Consider the following 6,000-nt stretch of genomic DNA (forward strand, 5'->3'; position numbering starts at 1 on the left):
TGGTTTTTCACTACCGTACGATTTGGACAGTCCTCTCAAATTACCTGTAGTCCTGTAGTGCGGAATAATAGTGCACACCTTGGAATCGAATCTTTACTTATGTAACAAACAAACAGCCATTTCTCGGTTTCTGTTCTGGGGGCTGCTGGGCCATGATAAAACAGAAGCTAAGCGGGGTGGCACCTGCCTATAATCACACTCGGACATCTGAAGCAGGGGGATGGAAAGTTTGAGGTTAACCTGACCTACAGAGAGCATTCCAGACCAGGCATGGGCTGCAAAGAAAAGGGGGGAAGTGGTAAAGAGAAGGGAAGAGGAGGGAGGAGGAGGAGGAAGAATTATTTAGTTTCTGTCGCCATCTCCTAGGTCCGCAGTTTAGCGGAGAGACAGACCAGTGACAGCCCAGAGTGAGTGATCCTGGGAAGCTCAGGAGAAGGGTCATGGCTAAGATGGAGACGCCCAGAGGAGACTTCTGCCCTGGGGTGAAGTGGTACTGGGGACTTCCCGGAGGACGGGCAACTCTGCAACCAGAGTAATCTGCCCCTTGCCTTCATTCACATCCAGAAAAGCCAGCGAGACGGTGACAGGTCCCCGCTGACAGCCCAGAACCACCAGCACGATCAGGACAGCCAAGGGAATGCGGCTGGGTGGCAGTGGCAGAGCACACCTGTAACCCCAGCACTCTGGAGGCAGAGGCAGGAAGAACTCTGTGATTTCCGGGCCAGCCTGGTCTACAGAATGGGTTCCAGGCTAGCCAGAGCTCACAGTGAGGCCCTGACTAGAAAAAAGAAGGAAGAAAGGAAAGCAATGCTTTAGTTAGAGGCCAGCAACAAAGCTCAGAGCATGAAAGCGCTAGCCACAAAACCCGAGAGCACTTGAGTTCCACCCCTGGAGCCAACTCCTGAAAGTGGCCCCTGACTTCTCCCTACACGCTGTAGTACATGTATGTGCACACACACATATGTAAATTTAAAGTCCTTTCATTAGATTATTATATGGATTTCTTCTCCAGGATACTCATATGCAGCCACCCCACCACCCGGAATAAAACTAAAAACTAAAAAACAAGCCCACTATTTGCTGAGGGTGACCTTGTACTTCAGATCCTTCTGTCTCTACTTTTCCAGTGTTGGCATTACAGATACATATCCCCATGTCTGGAGTTTGTGCAGTGTTGGAGACTGAATCCAAGGCTTCGCGTGTGGCAGACCAACACTCTCCCGACTAAGCCACATCCCAGCCCTCAAACAGGAAAGACTTTCACAAACTGATGGCCTGCATATGTGGTGTGTCGGGTTTCTACACTCAAAAATATCAAACTGGGGCACTCAAGAGGCAGAGGCAGGAGGAATTCTGAGTTCAAGGCCAGCCTGGTCTACAGAGCGAGTTCCAGGACAGCCAGGGCTACCCAGAGAAACCCTATCTTGGGGGGAAAATCGAGTTAGGGGCTCAAGAGAAGGCTCCAGGCTCTGAGTCTGCAGAGAGCTCAGGTTGTTCCTAGCCCCCACACAGTGGCTCACAGCCACATGTAACTTCAGTTCCAGGGGATCCAATGCCCTCCTCTGGCCTCCAAGAGCACCTGTGCTTACATGGTGCACACAAACTCACTCAGACACACACAAATCTTTTAAAACATACTGAATTAAGCTGGGCAGTGGTGGCACACGCCTTTAATCCCAGCACTTGGGAGGCAGAGGCAGGAGGATCTCTGAGTTCAAGGCCAGCCTGGGCTACAGAGTGAGTTCCAGGACAGCAAGGGCTACACAGAGAAACCCTGTCTCAAAACAAAAACAAAAACCCCACCATATTGAATGAGCCAAGATGATACATGCTTGTAATCCCAGTACCTGGGGGGTCTAAGGCGAAAGAACTGTGAATCTGTGGCCAGCCTGCGCTACTTAGCAAGACGCTATATCACATATAGAAGATGCATACATATATGGTATATGCATACATACATGTGTATTAATTGACAGCATATCGAGGTGTTTCTGGAATCCTAGATTTTCAGTCAGTTGAACAAAGTCTGTAAAGTCAGCAACCAGCCTGAGACAGTGTTCTTAGAAATAGGGCAGGCCCAGTTTACCCACCTTTCCCATCCTTGGCAGTGTCTTCCCACCTCTGAAAGGATACGTTTTTTTTTTTCCTCAAGAGCAGCCCTGGGGAAGCCAGCCAGCGCCCCCTAGCGGAAGAGTTTAGAACTTGCCTCTTCCTTTCCGTAAAAGATTTGCGGAGATTATCCAATCAGAGGAATAAGAGGGCCCAGGATACAACCAGTCAGAATCGAGTGCGGGGCTGAAATTCGACCAATGTAGATGGAGAGCTCTCTAAATAAACTCCTTTTATTGAATAAAAAAAACGAACAAGGCACTTTGGGGTTTTTGTTTTTGTCGGGCTGGGCTCTGGGAAGTGCGGGCTGAGGGCTGCAGAGCAAGCGATTGGTGACCAGGCTAGTGCCTTGGCGCTGGGGCCGAAGGTACTTGAGAAAGACAGCCGCACTGTCGGGCGCCAGCCTCGGAGCTCAGCACGGATTATGCATGGTCCCAGGGGCTCCAGTTCCAGGGGGCTGCATGGAGAAAATCAAGAAAGTGAGGCATGGAAGGGAGCTAGAAGTTTGAGCTAAGAAGACAGATTGACATAGGTTCCTGAAGCTGGGGGGGTGGCTGGGGACAGACTGTGACACCTTATTCTTCTCTAAAGATGCGGCTAGAGGGGGGCAGAACCCAAAGGGGAGGTAAAGTGGAACTGAGCATGGACACTTACTCTGTCCAGTCCCTCCACCAGAGGGACACAGCTAGGAAAAAAGAGAGGGCTGCGGGGGGCTTCCAGCTTGCGCCACTAAAGCCACACTCTCAGCCCTCACTGGGGGATTCTAGGCAGGTGCTCTACCACTGAGCCACATCCTGAGTCCCTCACTAGGGGATTCTAAGGAAGAGCACCATGAAGCTAGGTTGAGAATCGCCAAGAATGCACAAACACCCTGAGAGAAAGCCATATGGATCGCTAAAACTAGATAGACAAGACACCTCATTTTCACCCACTCAGAAAAATAAACAAGTGTTGCCTCTATAATTTTCTCTTATTCTCATAGATGACAAGGGCAGTAACTAGGGAGGTAGGATCTCCAAGGGCACAAGGTATCATCACACTCTGCTAAGACATCACCTGTAAATCTCTGGGCCAGGCCTGTAGCCCACCTCATGGAGCACGTGGTTAGCCAGGCTCAGAGCCACAGCTGCCCGATGACCTGAGTCCCCTCCTGCAGCCTCAGCCTCCAACAGGGTCAGCTCCAGGAAGTAAGTGGCAAAGAGAATCACCTAAGGGGAGGTGTGGGAGACACAATGCAAGCTCTCTACACGCTCGCCACGCCCACTGGTGTGGGCCACGCCCCTACCCTTGAGCACCTGGGAGCAACCAGCAGCCAAAGGCAGAGCAGCGGGTCCACGTGGCACAAGCGGCACTCCGCACGCAGAAGCACCACCCGAGAGAAGGAGCCGACTCAGCAGACAGCGAGGTGGACTGTGGATTGAAGAGAAAGGGGTTGGGGAAGCCTTGGACACCCTGCTCTGAAGTGTTTGAGATGGATGAGTGTGGTCCAATTTCCAGACTTTGGTTTCCTGGTCTGTAAAATGGGACCCATTGACTTCAGTCGAGGGTAAAACCTGCTTCACCGTTCAAATGACCTGGTTTAGCACGACTGATTACTGTGTGTCTGGCTACTCATTTAAACGCTTTGCCTATGTTTTTTAGCATTTATTTTGTGTATGGTTGTTTTGACTGAGTGTGTGTCTGTACACCGTGTGTGCCTGGTGACCGTGGGTGCCATAAAAGGGTTTTGGATCCTCTTAAAATGGAATTGCAGACAGTTGTTACCACCTGTACTGGGCATAGAACTCAGGTCCTCAGGAAGAGCAGCTCTTAACCGAAGAGCCACCTCTCTCCAGCCGGCACACTCGCCTTTTAAAAAACAGATGTCGGGGCTGGAGAGATGGCTCAGCGGTTAAGAGCACTGGCTGTTCTTCCAGAGGACCTGGGTTCAATTCCCAGCACCCACATGGTGGCTTACAGCCATCTGTAATGAGATCTGGCGCCCTCTCCTGGCATGCAGGCAGAACACTGTATACCTAATAAATAAATAAATAAATCTTTAAAAAATAAATAAAATAAATAAAAAGCAGGTCTCCATGTAACCCATCTTGGTCCTGAAGTCACATCTCCTACCTCATCTCCTTCTCTCCCCGATACATACCGCTCACATCTCCAAAGTCACCTTGCAAGGCAGTGTGACACACCTAGAGAGGAGCAAGGAGAGCCTCAGTTGGCATACCCATGCCTCGGTTTCTCTTCTGAACTCCAGCCTCCTCCATAGTGCAAGTGCCCAGCCAGCCCCCATCTGCAGTCTATTCTGGTCTCCATCTAGATTTAGAACCCTGGACTTTTTCTACATAGTTTTCCTAATTCCCTTTCCATGCAGAGACTTGATGGCCACCTGACCTCCTCACATCTCCCCTGGGTTTTCAGACTTTATCCTGGATTTGTCACCCTCAGAGCACTTCAAAGGCTCTACCAAAGGCAGATCCAACCAAGAAACTTCTTGCTTAAAAGTTAAAGATTACGCTAGGCGGCAGTGGCACACGCCTTTAATCCCAGCACTCGGGAGGCAGAGCCAGGTGGATCTCTGTGAGTTTGAGGCCAGCCTGGTCTACAGAGCGAGATCCAGGACAGAAACCAAAACTACACAGAGAAACCCTGTCTCGAAAAACAAAACAAAAAAGTTAAAGATTACTCCCAAACCATGCTTCCCCAGTTCCTTGCCTTCTCTTTCATGCAGATCTGGGATCATTTTCCTGCCCCTATTCTTCCTCCACCTCTTCCTTTTCTCTTCCATCATTTGTCTACTTTAAGTTCAGAGAACAACTCAGAGAATTCCCTCTTTTTTGTGTGACTCAGCCTTAGAGTGCTTGCCAAGCATGCATAATGCTTTGGGGTCCCATGCCTGCACCACATAATCATCATCATCATCATCATCATCATCATCATCATCATCATCTGTCAAATGAGCAATTGTGAAGCACTAATACAAGGATCTATGGAATATTAAAGGAAGGGTTGCCAACAGAACAGGACAGTGAGAAATGGCATTCTGAGTCATGACTACTGTACTGGTAAATGGATGAACCACAAAGAGAATAGGCATAGGCTGGTAATCCCAGCAATTACATAGCGAGTTTGAAACCAGCTTGAATTACTGATACCCTGTCTTTTTTTTTTTTTTTAAATCAAAATAGGAAGAGAGAGAGGGGAGGGGAGCTGGTCTGGACTCATCTGATCTTTTGTTTGCTCACAATGATTTCAGAGATGTCGCCAACATACTCGAGTTCTCCCTCCAGGCCCAAACTAATTAGAGCCTCTTCCAGCCCTGGTGGTGCACATAGGCCCAGGGAGCTTCTGCCAGTGTCCTGGGTAGAGATCAGTGCCTGTGACCATGCCCTCAGGGCACAGGACACTTTGAGGCTGTAGGTCAAAGGAGACAGAAGAATCCTGAAAAGTAGAAGTTTGGGGGTTAGTGCTTGGAGAGAGGTCCAGGCTGGGCCTTGGTGCCTGGCTCTCACTAGCATGCTGCAAATGAAGCCAGGAGCTAAGACTTTCAGTGGGAGCTGGGGCTTTAAATGCTCCAGAGCACATGCGTAAGGTGTTCCAGAACAGGTGCAGACATTAAGGTGACTGCTAACAGGCAGACTTCGCCTCTTCCAAACCTGAGACCTCCCCTTCTTTCCTCTGTCCTAACATGGATTGTTTCTAGCTGCAGTGTGCAGGCTGTTCCTGAGGGGAAGATTATGTTTATTATTAGAGCTACGCAAGAGCTTGATTCGGCCAAAGTTCCAGAAGTGGGGGCTGAAATCATGAAATGTTTAAAGCAAGTTCCTGTGCACTACTGTGCACGTGATGGGGACAAGCTAGCAACCATCCTGCTGCAGCTGCTGCTCATCTTTCTTACCC

Source organism: Peromyscus eremicus, chromosome 1 (assembly GCF_949786415.1).
Source record: "Peromyscus eremicus chromosome 1, PerEre_H2_v1, whole genome shotgun sequence".
Taxonomy (NCBI): Eukaryota; Metazoa; Chordata; class Mammalia; order Rodentia; family Cricetidae; genus Peromyscus; species Peromyscus eremicus.